This window comes from Podarcis gaigeae (genome assembly GCF_964106915.1).
Source record: "Podarcis gaigeae genome assembly, chromosome: 12".
In the NCBI taxonomy this organism is placed as follows: Eukaryota; Metazoa; Chordata; class Lepidosauria; order Squamata; family Lacertidae; genus Podarcis; species Podarcis gaigeae.
The window spans coordinates 44,097,428-44,118,033 of NC_139688.1; the positions used below are offsets into that span (position 1 = coordinate 44,097,428).

The 20,606-nt window shown below is 43.2% G+C and overlaps 1 long non-coding RNA gene across 3 annotated transcripts in view; it reads right to left on the reverse strand.

Annotated features, from left to right (window-relative positions):
• Positions 1-20,606, reverse strand: part of LOC310828464 — a 167,228-nt gene that overhangs the window by 81,730 nt on the left and 64,892 nt on the right. Inside the window, exon 1 of one of the 3 annotated variants that reach the window (XR_014556911.1) lies at positions 3,328-3,342. The exons of the other annotated variants lie outside the window; for them this stretch is intronic. This is a non-coding gene — a long non-coding RNA (uncharacterized lncRNA). Of the gene's footprint in view, positions 1-3,327; positions 3,343-20,606 lie in introns of those variants that run through there. 3 annotated transcript variants of the gene reach the window in all.

Consider the following 20,606-nt stretch of genomic DNA (forward strand, 5'->3'; position numbering starts at 1 on the left):
GTAGTTAACCCTGCGGAAGCTCAGCAAAACCATCAATTAATCCATTAATGTTTGTTTGTTTGTTATGTGAGTGCCCTGCCCTTCTGCCAAGATATTCAGAGCAGCAACATACATGAGATTTCCACTTTAGGGATTTTGTGTGATAGGAGACAGTGATCATCCAATGAGCTTTGCAAACAAATGGACTGCCCAGGCATAACTTGGAAGATTCTGTTATCCATCTAATTGTTAATCTGCTGTACAGCCCCGTCCCCAAAGCCACTTGCAGATCAATAAAAACAAGACAGTTCCTGCTTTCAGTCTAAAACAGTGATGGCCAAACTTGGCCCGCCAGCTGTTTTGGGACTACAACTCCCATCATCCCTAGCTAACAGGAACAGTGGTCAGGGATGATGGGAACTGTAGTCCCAAAACAGCTGGAGGGCCAAGTTTGGCCGTCACTGGTCTAAAAGATGCAGCATAGAAGGTAAATGTATCAGGAGGGAGGAGGAAATAAATGAATGAGAAATGGAGAACCAAAACTGACAGATCCATCCACCCTTGCTCAGGGGCCAGTTCTTACTTAAAATTGTCACTTAGAGTTATAGAATTGTAGAGTTGGAAGGGACTCTCAGGATCATCTAGTCCAACCCCCTGCAATGCAGGACTATGCAGCTGTCCCATACGGGGACCAATTCTGCAGCCTTGGCGTTATCAGCACTACGTTCTAACCAACTGAGCCACCTCTGACATTTGCAGTGTGGTTCTCCAGCCAAGTAATGTGTACCAAAATGCATAAACCGTATTTTTCGCCCTATAGGACACACTTTTCCCCCTCCAAAAATGAAGGGGAAATCTGGGTGCGTCCTATGGGGCGAATGCAGGCTTTCGCTGAAGCGTGGAGAGCAAGAGGGGTCGGTGCGCACCGACCCCTCTCGCTCTCCAGGCTTCAGGAAGACATCCGCAGCCTAGGCAGCCATGTGGGAGGTCCCGCAGCGATGTCTAGGCTGCGGATAGCAGCCTGCTTCCCGGAGCGTCAGGCGCCCTGAGAGCAGAGCGCCCGGCGCTTCGGGAACACATTCGCAGCCTAGGCAGCCCTGCGGGAGTTCCCCACAGGGCTCCCCACGCTGCAGATAGCAGCCTGCCGCCCGGCGGGTGGGGCACCCTGAAGCAGAGCGCCCCACCCGCCGGACAGACATCGGCCAGCCCCACAAGCTCGGGGGACAGCAGGGAGGCACAGCGCCGCCATCCCACTGTTCCCCGACCTGGTTAGGTTTCCCCGACCTGCTTTTGGGGGGGAAATAAAGGGGAAAAAAATTTCCTTTATTTCCCCCCCAAAAAACTAGGTGCGTCCTATGGGACGAAAAATACGGTACTAATGAAGAGTATGCATATGATTGCATATATTTTAGGGGGGGGGACACACAAAATATGTGTGTATTATGATGAATTCACAGGGGCTATTCAGAGCTGCATGTGCTTCATTTATTTCCTTTTTTTAAAAAAGGTTGTTTTATTGCTAAAGCTGTATTACGATATTTGAGGCCCACATTTCCTCAAAGGTAATCACAGTAAATTTAAACTTATTTATTTTAACTCTGCATTGTGGCCACTGGTTTGAAGAGCTTTTTCCTGAACAAGTTGGCTATTATCCTTTTCTGAATGGCCAGTACAACACACACACACACACACACACACACACACACACACAAACATTTCCAGTTAATTCAGTACAATGTGACCTCAGCAATTCTCAACATCAGGCTGCTAGCATGAAGTTCTGAACTTTTACAATTCCTGGCAGCGACCCCCACAAATACTAGAACAACCAAGGCCCCCATTTTACAGGACTGGAATTCCAAGAAGCCGTATAACTTCTAGGAATGTTGCTATATAACATTTTCATACTTGAGGGAAATCATAGCAATGAAATTATGCTCTCCACAAGGCCAAAGTTTTAAAAATGAGACAGTAACACTTTAACGAAGCCTATCGAAGAAAACGATGGCCATATTTTATGCCATGGGTAGGCAAACTAAGGCCCGGGGGCCGGATCCGGCCCAATCACCTTCTCAATCCGGCCCGTGGATGGTCTGGGAATCAGCATGTTTTTACATGAGTAGAATGTGTGCTTTTATTTAAAATACATCTCTGGGTTATCCATTTCAATAGATATAACTCCATTCAAATCTCCCATCAAAATTATCTTTCCATTCTCGAATTCCCAAAGCTTCTCTTCCAATTTCCCATAAAATTCGGATTTGTTATTATTTGGTGCATACACTCCTGGGTTATTTGTGGGGCACAATAATTCGTTCATTTTTTTTCCTTTTCAAAATATAGTCCGGCCCCCCACAAGATCTGAGGGACAGTGGACCAGCCCCCTGCTGAAAAAGTTTGCTAACCCCTCTTTTATGCCATTGGAGGGGGTGGGGGAGAAACCTAAACTGAATGCAGTAGCCTATCCCATAGATCTTGTTATGCTTTTGAATCTTTCAGACTGTTTCACTGTGCTGTAGGCCACACAACTGTCCTTCTCTGAAGACCAAGACCAGCGGCAGAAAAATACAGTGGTGCCCCGCAAGACGAATGCCTCGCAAGACGGAAAACTCGCTAGATGAAAGAGTTTTCCGTTTTGGAGGTGCTTCGCAAAACGAATTTCCTATGGGCTTGCTTCGCAAGACGAAAATGTATTGCGAGTTCCTGCGGGGTTTTTCTCTCCCCCCCTTTTTCTAAGCCGCTAAGCCGCTTATCCGCTAAGCTGATAAGCTGTTAAAAGCCGCTAATAGCGCTAAGCCGCTAAGCCGTCAATGGGCTTGCTTCGCAAGACGAAAAAACTGCTAGACGAAGAGACTCACAGAACGGATTCTTTTCGTCTTGCGAGGCACCACTGTAAATGTTTCAAGCAGAGGCTACTAGGTTCAATTTCCAGAATCTCCAGTTAAATGGACAACTGTACCATCTACCATTGTGAATGGGCCAATGGTTACTAGCATGGAGCCTACAAACGTTGAACTACAGCTCTTGCCATCTACAAGTATTGACATGCTGGCTGCGTACCACTAGGCCTGATAACAAGAGATTGCACCCCCTACAATGCAATGCAACGCAAAGCGCGCGCACACTCACTCACACACACCTTCCTGGGTGCCACAATCCAGGTTTCAAGCAAGTATTCCTGGGTGAGAAAACCCCAGCAGAAATTTTAAATCAGAAAACATGCAGAAAACCACAGCATGAAAAATATAAGGCCTTTAAAATTACGCCTTACGAGTTCCAAAACTTCCCTTTCCCCCAAAGCTTACAAAAACAGCACAAGTTTGGTTAAGTTAGAGATGGTCTACTTACAAACTCTTCAATTCACGTGCTTTATCCATGCAGCATTCAGAAAATACGTTGCCCAGGCAGTAAAACTAGGCTTAGCTATAGTGGTCCCTCAATCACTGGTCTAGGAACTCATGAGTGGCTTCACCTGCTGACTTCATCAGCTGGGCAACAATGGCTTGATTACCTAGTTCCTCCCAAAGTGAGTCAAGCCCTCCAGGACAGCTTACTCTAGGGTATTAACCCCTTAATGTCTTAATTAGACTTTAGCATGTTGGTTATGTGAGTATGGTTATCCCACACTTTTCTCCTCCTCCCTGATGCTCCCCACAACTGAGTGAGTAGTAGATGTTTTATGATTTGTAGAGCTGGAAGGCAGAATGGGAGAGCCAGTGTGGTGTAGTGGTTAAGAGCGGTAGTCTCGTAATCCTGGGTAACCGGGTTCGCCTCTCCGCTCCTCCACATGCAGCTGCTGGGTGACCTTGGGCCAGTCACACTTCTCTGAAGTCTCTCAGCCCCACTCACCTCACAGAGTGTTTGTTGTGGGGGAGGAAGGGAAAGGAGAATGTTAGCCGCTTTGAGACTCCTTAAAGGGAGTGAAAGGCGGGATATCAAATCCAAAACTCTGATGTGTAGTGAATCAGGCTGTGCCTTGATAAATGGGAGCACAAAGAGGAAAGGGATCCCGACTCTAGAGATGTTTCAAAATGTGCTGCTGTGTTTTTTTGTTATTTTATTGCATTTGATTATACCTTTGCATGGCATTGTCGTCTCTCAGCTTCATAAGTAAAGGTAAAGGGATCGCTGACCATTAGGTCCAGTCGTGACTCTGGGGTTGCGGCACTCATCTTGCTTTATTGGCCGAGGGAGCCGGCGTACAGCTTCTGGGTCCGATCAGAAGGTCGGTGGTTTGAATCCCCGTGACGGGGTGAGCTCCCGTTGCTCGGTCCCTGCTCCTGCCAACCTAGCAGTTCAAAAGCACGTCGAAGTGCAAGTAGATAAATAGGTACCGCTCCGGCGGGAAGGTAAACGGCGTTTCCGTGCGCTGCTCTGGTTTGCCAGAAGCGGCTTAGTCATGCTGGCCACATGACCCGGAAGCTGTACGCTGGCCATAGTTTGTTATATATACTGTATTTGTTGTTTGACCACTTAGTGATGGTCTTTAGTATGAAGTGGTATCTAAATACTGTATTTTTCGCTCTATAACATGCACCTGACCATAACACGCACATAGTTTTTAGAGGAGGAAAATCCGTAGGCATGCCACCCACAGGCATTTCCTCCATAACACGCACAGACATTTCCCCTTACTTTCTAGGAGGAAAAAAGTGAGTGTTATGGTGCAAAAAATATGGAATATATATATATGAGAGAGAGAGAGAGAGAGAGAGAGAGAGAGAGAGAGAGAGAGAGAGAGAGAGAGCGCCTTATCCTCTATTAATTTGACTTATCAGTCAGTGGTGACTAGGCGTGATGGTTGTGTACTTCCTCCAGGATTAGAAGCAATATTCCTCTGGTTGCTAGAAACAGCAAGTTTCACCGTGGTCTTGCATGTGGGTTTCCCATGGGCATCTTCTGAGAACAGGATGCTGGACTAGATGAGCTTTATTTTTTTTATATATTATTTTTTATTAGTCTTATGAAATACAGAAAAAAGAATAAAGAACATATTATGGAAGTAGAAAAGAAAAGTTACAAATTTTTCTTACTCTTTTTTCCCAATCTGTTGGACTTCCCCACGTCCTCCCAACCCTGCATTCTCTGTGATACATAACGTCTGCAATTTGTTAACTTATTTCAATACTTATTGTATCTTCCTTTTTATCATGTTACCCAATTTCAAATAAATTATAACCCAAATCATGTACATTTTCATTTTAACACAATAAAGTTGTTTCATTATTCTGTCTCTGACTCCTTGTACCTTAATTTCCATTTCTTTAATTTAACATTACTGAAGCTAGAATTTCCTAAAAGGTGTGTTTTTTAACATTCATACAACTTATAATGTTTTTCCAAATAGTCTTTAAATTTTCTCCAATCCTCCTCGAATGTTTCTTCTCCCAAGTCTCGGATTCTGCCAGTCATTTCGGCCAGTTCCATATAGTCCATCAACTGCATGTGCCATTCCTCCAGTGTGGGTAAATCTTGTGTCTTCCAATATTTTGCAATCAGGATCCTTGCTGCTGTAGTAGCATACATAAAAAAAGTTCTGTCCTTCTTAAACACTCTCCGGTCCACCATGCCCAGAAGGAAGGCCTCTGGTTTCTTAGGTAAGGTAAATCTCAGTACCTTTTTTAGTTCATTATGAATCATTTCCCAGAAGGCCTTCACTTTCGGGCAGGTCCACCAGAGGTGAAAGAATGTCCCTTCCGCCTCTTTACATTTCCAGCATTTATTATCAGACAGGTGATATATCTTAGCAAGCTTGACTGGGGTCATGTACCACCGGCATATCATTTTCATAATGTTTTCCTTCAAGGCACTACATGCCGTAAATTTCATTCCGGTGTTCCATAACCTTTCCCAGTCTTCAAACATAATGTTATGCCCCAAATCCTGCGCCCACTTTATCATGGCGGATTTGACTGTCTCATCCTGAGTATTCCATTTAAGCAGCAGGTTATACATTCTCGAAAGTAGTTTACTTTTTGGTTCTAACAATTCTGTCTCTAGTTTCGATTTTTCCACCTGGAATCCAACCTTCTTATCTACTTTAAAGACCTCTTGAATTTGTGCATAATGCAACCAATCTCGCACCTTGTTTTTTAGTTTTTCCAAGCTCTGCAACCTCCAATTGTCTCCAATCTTTTCAATAATTTCCTCATATTTAGGCCAATTGGCTTCCATATTAGGTCTCTTACGTGCCTTGGCCTCCACCGGTGAGAGCCACCTCGGAGTCTTACTCTCCAATAAGTCTTTATATTTTGTCCAGACCATTAAAATTGCTCTCCTGACAATGTGGTTTTTAAACAATTTGTGCACTTTAACCTTGTCATACCACAAATATGCATGCCACCCAAAAGCATTGTCAAACCCTTCCAGATCTAGGACATCAGTGTTTTCCAGTAAAATCCAATCTTTCAACCAGCAGAAGGCTGCAGCTTCGTAATATAACCTCAAGTCTGGCAGGGCAAATCCCCCTCTTTCTTTCGCATCAGTTAGTATCTTAAACTTTATTCGGGGCTTTTTGCCCTGCCAAACAAACTTAGAAATATCCCTCTGCCACTTTCCAAAGCATTCCACCTTGTCCACGACCTGTAGGGTCTGAAACAAAAATAGCATTTTTGGCAATACATTCATCTTTATAGCTGCTATTCGGCCCAACAAGGAAAGTTTCAATCTTGACCATGTTTCCAAATCTCTTTTGATTTCTAACCAACATTTCTCGTAGTTGTCCTTAAACAGATTCAAATTTTTGGAGGTCAGATACACCCCTAGGTATTTTACTTTTTTAACCACATTTAATTCTGTTTCTTTCACAAACTCATCTGTTTCTGTACTTGTCAAATTTTTTGCTATAACCTTAGTTTTTTGCTTGTTCAGCTTAAATCCCGCCACCCGACCAAAGTCCAAAATTAATTCTAACACTCTTTTAGTACTAGAGACAGGCTCCTGCAATGTTAATACCAGGTCATCTGCAAATGCTTTCAATTTATATTGTTTCACTCCGACCTCAATTCCCTGTACCAACCGGTCCTTTCTAATCATGTTCAATAGCACCTCCAGAACTGAAATAAACAATAGGGGGGATAGGGGGCACCCCTGCCGTGTCCCTTTTTCAATTTTAAACTCCTCTGTCACCACATTGTTTACTATCAATTTCGCTTTTTGTTCTGAATATATTGCATCTATTCCATTTTCAAACCCCCGCCCCACTCCCATCCCTTCCAAGTTTTTCTTCATAAACATCCAGGAAATATTGTCAAAGGCTTTCTCCGCATCAGTAAAAATTAACACCGCTCTAGTGTTTAGTTTTGTTTGTAAAAGTTCCAAAATGTCGATAATGTTTCTTGTGTTGCCAAACAAATGCCTACCAGGAAGAAAGCCAGCCTGGTCTTTAAGGATCACTTCATTAAGCACTTTTTTAAACCTACTTGCCAAAATGTCTGCAAAAATTTTGTAATCCACATTTAGGAGTGAGATGGGGCGGTAGTTCTTCAGCTGAGTCTTTTCAGTTTCTAGTTTGGGTATCAATGTGATGAAGGCTTCTTTCCACGTTTCCGGTGCCTTCCTCCCCTCCATAATCTGGTTACAAACCTCCAACAAAGGTTGTATCAAATAGTCTTTCAAAACCTTATAGTATTTGGAGGTAAGTCCGTCGGGGCCTGGAGATTTGCCTAATTGGAGGTTCTGAATGGCGCTTTCAATTTCTTGCTGTGTGATATTACTATTCAGGGTTGTTCTCATTTCCTGAGGTATTTTCTGTAATCCGTTAGTTTTAAGAAATTGGTCCACCTCCGAATCTTTCTGTGGCCCTTGTGAATAAAGTTCTTTGAAATATCTCTGGAAGCACTTTCTAATTTCCTCGGGTTTCTGAACCATTCTCCCTTCAATCTCTAGATTTGTAACAGTATTAAGTTTTTGTCTCTTTTTCAACTGCCATGCTAGCAGTTTCCCACACTTATTTGCTGATTCAAAGGATCTTTGTTTCATTTGTTTAATTTTCCATTCCACCTCTTGATTTATCAGTTTCAAATATTGTGCTTGGAAAAATTTCACTTCTCTCAGCACCTCCTTCGACTTTGGCCTGGATCTTAATTTTTTCTCTCCATCTCTTATTTTTTCCAATATCTTCTCCTTCTTTTCATTCCAGAATTTTTTCTTGATCGTATTTTGTTGTATTAGAAACCCTCTCATGACTGCTTTACTTGCGTCCCAGATTATTCTTTTTTCCACAGTGGTATTTAAATTTATCTCAAAATAGTCCTTTAAAGTTTTTTGGGCCTTCTTAACAATCTTCTCGTCCCTTAATAAGGTGTCATTCATTTTCCATCTGAAGGATCCGGTTGTATTTAATCTCAATTCCATTTTCAAAGCATTATGGTCGGAGCAGGTTTTTGGGCAGATTTCCACCTTTCTAGTCTTGGGTGCCAGTCCTCTAGTTATCCATATTTGGTCGATTCGTGTCCATGTCAGATGAGCTTCAGAAAAGAAAGTCCCTTCTTTTCCTAGGGGGTTCTGAACCCTCCATATGTCAATTAAGTCCACATTGTCAGCCATTTCAAAAAAAGTTTTAGGTAGTCTGCCATCTTTCGTTATGTTAGCGCTTTGCGACTTATCCATATTTACAGACACAACCCCATTCATGTCACCCATCATGATGATGTTGTTGTAATCTAAGTAGTCCAGCATAATCTCATGCAGCTTCCTGAAAAATTCCGATTTTCCTTCATTTGGAGCATATATTCCTAATATCAAAAAATTTTCTCCTTGTGTCTGGATTTCAATCGCCAAAATTCTGCCGTGTTCATCTTTAAATAGAAATTTCGGTGACAGGCTCTCCTTTGCATATATCACCACTCCTCTTTTCTTGACTTTATCCGAAGAAATAAATTCTTGACCTAATCTTTTGTTAATTAGCACTTTTCTATGGAGCCTTGTCACATGCGTTTCTTGCAGGCAAATAATGTCCAATTGTTCTTTTTTCAAAATATGAAATACTTTTCTTCTTTTTTCCGGAGAATTTCCGCCATCTATATTCCAACTAAGAAGCTGCAGCGACATCCTGGTCTAATTGGTGGGTCTACAATCGGGTGTCTAGGCTTCCCTCCGATCCCGGAGGTGGTAATGTTGGTCCAGATCCAGGCGGTGTAGGCTTTGGAGATGGTCCCGGTGGTGGTGGAGGCCAAGAAGCTGCGGCTCCTTTCTGGAGGTCCTCCTCGTGGTCGTGTAGGAACTTCTGTTGGTCCTCCGGTGTTTTAATTCTTACTTTCCTTCCTTTGTAGGTAAATGATAGTCCTTGCGGAAACTCCCACCTATAAGGGATTGTGTTATATCTCAACAATTTGGTCAAATCTGTATAAGTAGTCCTAAGGTCCAAAAGGTGTTTAGGTATATCTCTATAAATTTCAGCCTTTTTTCCTTCTATCTCCAAGGATTTTTTGAAGTGTAGGCCTAGTATCTTGTCTCTTTCCTCTCTCGATCTCAAAATAACCAAACAGTCTCTGGACTTGTCCTTCTTTATCAATTTTCCCAGTCTAAAGGCAGTCACAATTTTAAAGTCCTTATCTTCCTCTATCCCCCAGAATTTGGAGAACAAAAGTGTTAAAAATCCCTGTAGGTTTCCTTCCTCCAATTCTGGGATAGCCCTTAATCTGAGATTATTTTCCTTACTTTTCAATTCAACCAATGACAGGTAGGCTTGTTGTTCCCCTACCTGTCTTTTCAGAGGCCTTACTTCCCCCCTAATCTCATCAACCTTTTTGTTCGCCTGTTCTGCTTTTTGACAAGCTTCCACCGCAAGCTTATAATTTTCAGACGTTGCCCCTTGTAATTTTTCAATTGCCTGAGTATGATGGGAAACTTGCTCAGATAATTTAGTAATAGAGGATGTAGCTTGGTCAATTTTTGATGATTGGTTGTCCACTTTTTGATTTAAAATTCCAAGTTGTTCCAAGATTTGCTTCAGAACTATTTCAGATCCTCCAGTTGCCATATCTTCTGCAACGGGCTCTGCAGCAGGCTCTTCAAATTCCACCTCCTGTGCTGTCAGTACAGTTGGGACGGATGATCTTCGTTGATGAGATAGGGTTGTTTGAACAAGTTGCCCTGGTTTCTTTTCTTTCTCTTTAGCTTTAGCTGCTCTTGTTCTCCCTGTGCCACTCATTCCACACCTGCCTCTGTTCAAGGTCAAATTTTCTTTTGTTTCATAAGTTAGACAAAGTTCAGAGTGTAAACAATTTAACCACAGAAAATCACAATAAAGTACAGTTCCCAGGCCTCTATATCTCCACAATCCTCTAGGTGGGGGTATTTCAAAGTTTCAAGGAAGGAGAGAGCTCTTGTCCGCCATTGAAGTTCTTATATTCCCTTTGTTAAGTCTTTGATAGTTCCAGAGCACAAAAGGAAGTTTCCACAGGCTTTCTTTGTCTTAAAGAAAAGCCACAAGGTGTCAAGAAGGGTCCCAGCAACAATGTTTAAACGTTAATGTCTCAGTCTATGTATCAGTTAAGCTCCAATAACAGTATCAGCAGTTTGACAGTTCTCCTTTGCACGCTGACAGCCCGATCGCTGGGTTGTCTCTTTTAACTCCACATAGCTCAAAATTAGGAAGAAGGACCCAAAAATAAAATCCACAACTTTTACAAAGATTTCCTGCTTGTCTTTTCGCTACAAAGTCTGTCAAATACACCCTCGTTTTACTTTTACAGTCCCTTTTCAGCGCTTCAGCACTCTTCTGCGCAATTGCTTTAATCTGGTTAGCAGGATCGGGAGACGGACTTCCTGTTACTCGCCTCCCGTTTTCAGCCGAATTTCAACCAAATTCCCAAATTTTCCGATGTTTAGCTCCCCTTACTCACGGGAATGTAGCAGCCAATTTTGATGTTTTCAAGAAGAAAGGTCGGCGCTCATCAGCAGCAGCAGCAGCGCGGCTTTGCATCCACGAAAAGAGCGATGAACTCACAGCGCCGCTCCCCCTTTCGCGTTCCGGAGCCCCTTACAGAGCCCCTTCTTCGTTTCCGGGGGGGCTTTGGGCGCCCGCCGAGTCCCACGGCCGCAGGCTCGCTCTGCCTGCGGTTTTTCTTAATGGGTCTCCGCTTTGCCGTAGCGGACGACCCTTTTTCGCGGAGCCCCTCTTCACCAGGTAAAGAGGACCGCCATTGCTATTTTGCGCCGCCTCCGGAAGTCTGGACTAGATGAGCTTTAATTGATACAGCTGGACTTTTCTTATGCTCTTAATCTTGCCCACAAATTTCTAAACAAAACAGTAGTGGGGAGGCAGTAGCAGGTTGAACTGTTTGTGATAATTTCAAGCAGATCTTATTAATAAAATCCATTATTCTTAGGTCCACCACTTTTTGAAGGTATTTAATAAAGCAGCATTAGATAGGGTTGCCAAAAAGTAAAAACCAGGACACCCCAAAAGTTGTTGAGCTTGCCTAAGATCCAGGACAAAACGCCACATTTCAGAAATCTTCCCCAGACGTCATTTCCGCCTTTGGAATCCCAGTAATGTCCAGGAAAAATCTGTACATATGGCAACCCTGCATTTGAACAGTTGGGCTGTGAGGGACAGACGAAGCAATGAATACCCTGAGGGGACTTGGAAAAGAGCAATTAATTTGGGAGTACATAGGATATGGGGAAAGGAACAGTTCATTCTGTGGGAAATAACTAAGAGATAAATGTATTTCCAAGGTTGGGGTGGGTGGGAAAAAGAGGAATTAATTTGAAGGTGGGGTTAGGGAATGAACAAACATTTATTGAGTGCAGGTGAGAGAAAAAGAGCCATGAATTCAGAATGGTGTGTTTGTTTCTATGAAGGAGAGAAAACGTGTTTGTTTCTATGAAGGAGAGAAAACCTAGCAGCAGTGAATTGTTTTCATATGTGAAGGTTGGGGATGACTTTCATAATACTGCAAATATCGGCTAGAAAGTTGGTAGAGATCCCCCCCTCCCCCTTTCCATGTAATAACAGAATTCAGGAAGACTGAGGAAATTGATTGGTGGTGGGTTCATGACAGACTAAATGTTTTTTTTCTGAGGAGTTGGCTAATCGGAGATTAGTGAATGGTGTTTTTGCATATCCTCAGGGGCAATCTTTTTTAAAAAACAAAAAACCCAATGAGTTTTCTATTCAGTTCTTTTCTTCTAGAAAATAGGTGTCGGTACAGCGTACCCCTGAGTACTCCCAGCAAAAGCACTGATTTTATAACAATTCAAGGAGTGAACCCACTGGGAGCATCTTGTTGACCAAGGTGCCCTTCAAATCTGGAGCTGATAGTAAATACGGTACATTTGATTCAGCCATAATGTACAGAGCACACAAGTAACTGTTCCCATAACATAATCTATTGCAGCCTCAGATTTACAGCCCACCCCCTAAAGCTTGATAGGAACCACTGCTTCAGTCCTGAGCCCATTTATCTGGGAATAAAACTAATACAGTGGTACCTCGGGTTACATATGCTTCAGGTTACATACACTTCAGGTTACAGACTCTGCTAACCCAGAAATAGTATCTCGGGTTAAGAACTTTGCTTCAGGATGAGAACAGAAATCGTGCTCCGGTGGCGCGGCGGCAGCAGGAGGTCCCATTAGCTAAAGTGGTGCTTCAGGTTAAGAACAGTTTCAGGTTAATTAAGTTCTTAACCCGATGTACCACTGTAGAACTTACTGTATTTTTCACTCTATAAGACGCACCAGACCACAAGACGCACCTAGCTTTTGGAGGAGGAAAACAAGAAAAAAAAATATTCTGAATCTCAGAAGGCAGAACAACAAGAGGGATTGCTGCGCAGTGAAAGCAGCGATCCCTCTTGCTGTTCTGCCTTCTGGGATAGCTGCGCAGCCTGCATTCGCTCCATAAGACGCACACACATTTTCCCTTACTTTTTAGGAAGGAAAAAGTGAGTCTTATAAAGCAAAAAATACAGTAATAGTTTGGATTGTACTGTAAACTGTAAAAATATTACTAGGAACTGTGCTGTTCTGCATTCAGTAGGATTAATACCAGTAAAATATCTTTAAGGTTATCTTTCAGGCTGCAATCCCAATCCCATTTATGTAGGCAGAAACCCCACTGAATTAAATCGGACTTACTTCTGAGTAAACCAGATTAGGGTTGTGCTGTTATACTCTTTTGCATTTGCCTAGTTTCTGACTTGCCCTATCTTTTAGCTTCCACCCACAAAAAGTTTCATCACTTGCGATTCAGTTAAGCAAAACTTGGACAGGAACAGCTGGAGGAACACCTGCCACAAGGCCTTTGATCTATTGAAATGCCACAACAGCTCCTAATGCTTGGGAAGTTTGCCTGCGGCAGGCATGTAGGAAGCTTGATGCTGTCCAGCCATTTCACTGTTTCTGTTGGTCCGCACTGAGTTGACATAGCAACTGCAATGGTAGGTAAATTTGTCATCCTGATGGGTCAAATGGAGCAGGGAGTCTGGGCTCACTACACGTTCTACCACGTTGTATGGTCTGCAGGTGTGCCTCAATATTTTACCTAAATTATGTGGGATGTAAACACAGGAGCAGTCAATGACAACATTCCTAGAGTGTACATGTTAGAACATGGGGAGGGATGTCTGTCCAGAAAGCAGGTAAACTTCCTGGGGACGGACTTCCTCCGCATGTGACCAGAGGTGGGTGTGGCCTCACCTGTGCAGGTAATGATAAAAGCACAGGGCAGACCAGCCATCTCTCTCTTGCCTCTCTGCCATCTTCCTTCCATGAGGAAACATCTAAGGATGCCCTCTTGGCTCTCAGCCAAGAGAGGACAGTACTATCTTCCTATAAGATAGTTTCTAAGTGTATGTAACCTTTTTAAGCCTGCCTACCTTCTGGGATCATACTGTGAACAGAACGTGAGTAAACTCTTTTATACTTTTATAAAGACTGTGTCGTGTCTTGTATTTTAAGAGGGAACAAAGGGGAAATTACCAGAGTAATTATTATAGAGGTTCTAGCGAACCTGTGCACACGTTACCGTTGCGTACTTAAAGGGGAATGTGTATAAACTCTGCTGATATTTTGGGAACTTGTTAGCACAAGTTGGATAACGATATAATTAGTCAATATATCCTCTCCTGCACCCCAGAACATTCCCACAAATTAAAGCAGATAAAACCCTCACTCCTCCGGTTTCATTCCTGTATTTTCAACATCGCTGTTGCTATTATCATTATTTTATTTATACCCCACTCATCTGCCTGGGTTTCCCCAGCCACTATGAGCAGCTTCCAGCAAAATATCAAAACATGATGAAACGTCAAATGTTAAAAACTTCCCAATACAGGGCTGCTTTCAGACGTCTCCTAAAAGCTGTGTAGTTCTTTATATCCTTGACATCTGATAGGAGGGCTTTGTAACGTAGTGTGGCCTCCCATCAATATAGTTGGCAAGCATCACATTTTTGCTTAATTTTTATTGTTTAATACATACACTCTTTAACACACATGCCTACTGCCATTGCAAAGCTATGACTGGAAAATAACAGAATGGTTGTCCCTGGGCCCAGACTGTTTTTATTGCAAGTGTATGCAGCAACATAGGGACGCAGGTGGCGCTGTGGTCTAAAACACTGAGCCTGGGGTTTGCCGATCAGAAGGTCACTGGTTCGAATCCCCGCCACGAGGTGAGCTCCCATTGCTCGGTCCCAGCTCTTGCCAACCTAGCAGTTCGAAAGCACATCAAAGTGCAAGTAGATAAATAGGTACCGCTCTGGGGGGGGGGAGGTAAACGGTGTTTCCATGTGTTGGTCTGGTTCCCCAGAAGTGGCTTAGTCATGCTGGCCACATGACCCGGAAGCTGTCTGCGGACAAACACCGGCTCCCTCGGCCTATAGAGCGAGATGAGCACCGCAACCTCAGAGTCGTCCATGACTGGACCTAACGGTCAGGGGTACCTTTATCTTTATGTAGCAACATGTCCTTAGTGCTTCAATAGTGCATTTGAAGCAGAATCATACTGAACTGCCCACCCATCATCCTACTTTAACAATTGCTGTTCTGTGCTTTCCCAGTGCTCCTGCATTGTTGCATTCACATCACATCCATTCCCTTGTCTATGTTTCTGTCATCCCCAACACCATCAAAAGCACAAATCTTAAGGAATGCAGAATAAAAACAACCTAGGGAGCAGGGTCCCTCTTATTTAGGGCTGCCATACTTCTGGGATTTCCCAGAAGTATCCAGGATTCATCTGTCAAAAATAGGCTGGAATTTCTGAAAAGCGGTAAGAAAATGTCCGGGAAAACTTGGGTGTATGGCAACCCATGGCTGAAGTGTTGGTTTTTTGGTGAGTTTCCTTATATTTGGAGTTTTTGCAAAATCTTTGACCCCAAAAGAAAAGGGAAAAAAGCTTGACAACTTTTGTGTCTGGATTCTCACTTTTTGAAAGCTGGACCATAAAGAAGGCTGAAGAATTTATGCTTTTGAATTATGGTGCTGGAGGAGACTCTTGAGAGTCCCATGGACTGCAAGAAGATCAAACCTCTCCATTCTTAAGGAAATCAGCCCTGAGTGCTCACTGGAAGGACAGATCGTGAAGCTGAGACTCCAGTACTTTGGCCACCTCATGAGAAGAGAAGACTCCCTGGGAAAGACCCTGATGTTGGGAAAGATGGAGGGCACAAGGAGAAGGAGACGACAGAGGACGAGATGGTTGGACAGTGTTCTCGAAGCTACCAACATGAGTTTGACCAAGCTGCGGGAGGCAGTGGAAGACAGGAGTGCCTGGCATGCTCTGGTCCATGGGGTCACGAAGAGTCGGACACGACTAAACAACTAAACAACAACACAACACTCTTAATGTAAATTGTCTCCAAACCAAAAGCCAGGCATGGCACCAGGTTTTTCTACAATCTTAGCATCACTATTGCTGGATTCCAACACAGTGTTATGAGTCCTGAGCCCTCCTTGTGATCAAGGATGGATTGACAAGCTCAGACTGATGAGGAGGAAGCAGAAGGGAGCTGAATCGTGGGAACTGGGAGTGGAGGACGGATGTTCTCTCTTTTCCACTCCTTTTGCAGAGTGAAAAGCTTCATTGAGAGCTGAGTGGGGCATTGACCACTGCAGGGGATGGCTGAGCTAAAGGGGTGATCAGCAGTCTTACTCTCCCATAAGCGCCATGGATCTGGGCCCATAATCCTGTTGTTGGAATACTGCCGGGAGACGGGGGCATTTGGCAGGTTCCCAGCTTGCTCTAGCCACCAGCCGACAGCTGGACAATCTCCAGTACAGCATCAATCAGTCAGCGACTCGGGCCTCAGTAGCCTTCTGAAGCTACCAAGCACGCTAATTAGCAGAGTGAATAAATCTCCACAACAGAAGTGGCAGACAGAGATGTGTGTAAGCATATTTACAAGCTTTTATTCAGCATAGTTCAGGAACAAAGGGGGGAAAAAACATGTCTGCTTCCCTTCGTGTCCAGCAAAATAGCAGTACTGTAACACAAAAGCTATATACAAAACGGAAGTTCCCAGCAGACTGTGCTGGAAATGTAAACAGGCATGTGACACACAATAGTCCTGCCTGTCCCTTTTAAGGTGGAACGGAACTATATCCTAACAAGCAGAGGCTGAACCGCAGTCGGAAGGGGAGGGCTCATCTGGTCACCAAGGGCCAGAAGGTGCCTCCATAGACTCTCCCACCCAAATTGAATATGGGTTTACAAACTCAACATTCTCACAAGGCAAAAGAGCCTCATCTTAAAAAGCTTGGCATGAAGGGCATAGGAACATATTAGGACATATTTGTCGCTTCTGTTCAGTTCTGAAATTCTTGTCCGCCTCATGAACTCTTGACTCCTCCTGCTACGCCTACTACTGAGCTCATGCCATTACTTGCCTGAATAAAGATCTGTGTCTTACACGCAGGTAAGAGTCGTTGTGTTTTGGGAGGGAGCCAGGACAGACAGCGTACGATGGGCAGCAATACAGCATCTCATACCCGATTCAGTAAATTGTCCTCATGCATAACAAATCTATCTGCATTCACGTTCCTAGCAGATTTATCAAAATTGGACACAGTAATAAAACTTATAAACTGTAGAATAGACTCGGGTTAATAAAAAGTTAAAAATGAAGCAGCTTGTAACAATGAGTGACCTGGTATTTCCTGGAAAAAAATTGGATGCAAAAGCAAGATGAAGAACAGATGGAAATTTCCATATAGCATAGTAGGGAGAACATAATATTTGACACTAACCATTGGGCAGGGTGGCACGGGTGGATGGGAGTTCGAGTTGATTTCCCATCCCTAGCTCAGAGACACAACAGGCAGTCAGGGAGCTAGACAAACTTTATTATCTGTCTTAGGAAACTTGTGAATCCACCTAGATACCACTCAATCCAGTTGCACCTAGTGACTCAACAATAGAATGATGCTATTGTTAATTATTTGATTTTATATCTCATCCTTCCTTTCACACACACACACACACATCTTCCTGAACAAGAGTTTGGCAAAAGGTCTGCTCTAAGCTGCCAGTTTTTATAATGAGTTTTGTAAAAGCTTGCCTAAGTGCGTCAGTTTGGCCATATGGTTGCCATCTTTGGTTTCCTAGTGGAGTTCCTGCACCTTTAATGTGAAGGAGATGGATATCTCTGCTGGCTATCAGGAAAGGCCTTGTCCCGCCTGCCTTGACCCACCCTCCAGTCCTCAGAGCCCTTGGAGCTTTCAGAAGGAAGTTGCTATCACAGCCATTATGTGAATGTGTCTTGTGATGATCTGAGTGGATGACTATGAGTCATCAGGGTGGGGAGGGTGGGTGGGTGTGGATTTAGCAGTGCTTAGTTTGCTTTTGGCCATTAGTTTGTGAATGTTGCTAACATTGTTTTGTGCATTATGGGTGCTCTAACACTTTGTTAATTTTATAATACGACTTTTCTTGTGGTTGTGCTGTTTGATCTATTTTTTTAAAGTTGTTTGGTTAAGAATGTTTTATAGAAGGCGGTTCTTTTATGGATGATTTCTGAGTTATTTTCTGCAACTCATGTTGCAAGTGTGATGTTCTACTATCTGGCTATTTGCTGTATGTAAGCCACTTTGTGACTCACTTGATTGAAAAGAGGCACAGAAATAGAGAGGTACCTTGGTAGTCAAATGGCTTGTATCCTGAACAAATTGGCTCCTAAACGCCGCAAAGTGTTCTGGTTTGTGAACATTTTTCAGAAGCCAAACGTCCAACGTGGCTTCTATGATTTCTGATTGAGTGCAGGAAGCCCCTGCAGCCAATCGGAAGCCACATCTTGGTTTTCCAACCGTTTCGGGAGTCGAACGGACTCCCAGAACGGATTAAATTCATTAACCAAGGTACCACTGTATAATAAACAAATGAAACAAATTCAGTGCATATATTATGGCTCAGCATAGAGATTCAGAGGTGGCGAAAGCTGCACATGTTGAAATTTCTGCCTGTTGTGCTAAAGGCCCAAGTGCCCTGGCTCTTAAAAAAAATAAATTCAAAATTACAAAACAGTGTTCAATAGCAAAACAGCTCTTCAGGAGACTTCCTTTCAGATTGATTGGAAGTGGCAGAGAGAGCCCATGTGCGCTTTTTCTATTTATTCTATTTAAATAACCATTAGTTCCTCCAGCCCTCACGCTAGACATTAATTAAGCACTAATGTCTGGTTCTATTCAAGCTGGAATCCCTCAGGCTTTTTCTAAAAAAAAAAAAACACCCACTATTTACTTTTAAAGACGCAGATCATGACTGTAACTTTGTGGGAAACACAAGTATATAAAAACTTATCGGACTGACCAAAGTCCCACCTTCCTGATGCCACTGATAAGGTGTTCCTTCTAATCTTTCACCTGACAAGAAGATTTTCATCCAGGCTGTGGAGCCCCAAGAAGGTTGAGAACTTAGCAGAAGAATTCTTTTTCCCCCCCTGGGTCTCATTAGCATTGCCTACCAAGGGTCCCTTCATAATTAGTGGTGAAGGTGACCACCTGGAATCAATTCACAGAGGCAGCCAAGTGTGGTATTTTCCAATTTCCGAATCCCCAGGCAGGCATCTGCCGCCATTATTCCATCATCCTCTTGAGCCCACTATCAACACTGTGTTTTGTGATGTCCTGTGTAGTATCATTTCTCCTGGGCGCCATCATTGTCCTTCTGAAGATGTGCTTCACTAACAAGGTGCAAAGTGGTGGATAATGAATGTGCAAGATTATTAAACGCGGGACTCGGAATATGTGATTAAATACACCCAAAATGCAAATAGCGACCAAATGCACAGCAAGAATGTGTTGATGTGCTTCTTCCCAAGGGCTGGCATGAATAAATGAGCGGTGGGGGATCATAAAATCTGGTAGACACTTTCCTTTTCTTTCAAGGATGCATGTAAATACTCACTTGCTTCAGGACTGGGTTTGAGTAACAAGACCGAGAGTGATAATAATAATAATAATTTATTATTTATCTCCCGCCCATCTGGCTGGGTTTCCCCAGCCACTCTGGGCGGCTTCCAACAGAATATTGAAAACACGATTAAACATCAAACATTAAACTTCCCTAAACAGGGCTGCCTTCAGATATCTTCTAAAAGTCAGGTACAGTGGTACCTCGGGATACATACGCTTCAGGTTACAGACTCCGCTAATCCAGAAATAGTACCTCGGGTTAAGAACTTTGTTTCAGGATGAGAACAGAAATCGTGCTCCGGTGGCGTGGCCGCAGTGGGAGGCCCCATTAGCTAAAGTGGTGCTTCAGGTTAAGAACAGTTTCAGGTTAAGAACGGACCTCCTGAACAAATTAAGTACTTAACCCGAGGTACCACTGTAATTGTTTATTTCCTGGTTGGGAGGGCATTCCACAGGGCGGGTGCCACTACTGAGAAGGCCCTCTGCCTGGTTCCCTGTAACCTCACTTTTCACAGTGAGGGAACCGCCAGAAGGCCGTCGGAGCTGGACCTCAGTGTCTGGGCTGAACGATGGGGGTGAAGACACTCCTTCAGGTATACTGTGCTGAAGCCATTTAGGGCTTTAAAGGTGAGCACCAACACTTTGAATTGTGCTTGGAAATGTGGGAATATGGGGAAGGCACAATTCCAATCTGTGCACCCTCTCCTTTAATGTGATTGGGCAAGTTGCATGTTTTATTATAATTATTAATTTCTGTATCTCCCACCATCTGAAGATCACAGAGCAGTTAACAATATAAAAACACAAAAATACATACCATAATAACAAACGAAAACAATACCCCCCCCCCAGTTTAAAAGGACACAAATGGTTTAATAAGCCAAAAGCATGGGAGAAGTGAAATGTTTCTTCTGTCTAGCACAAAATATCTGAGGCACAAGAAACTATAACTATCCTGTCCAGTTTGGCCTTGAAAGGGAGCCCAAGTATGTGAAAGAAAGAGATTTGATGGCAGACATGACCTATAAGCCTGGGAAGGATAATTTCATGAACTTTTTTAAAAAAATGAATTAAATTGTGGCCAAGAATATGTACATTTTTAGAAATGTTTTTTGGTTGGAGAACTGCATTGCAAAGTTCTGAGAAATGTTGATATTGAAGGACAGCTGTTCTTTGGTTCGTGTATTGATTCAGGTATCGGGCAGGTTCACGTTAAAATCAAATGTGCCTCACATCCCTGAAAAACAAAAACACTGCTGTTGT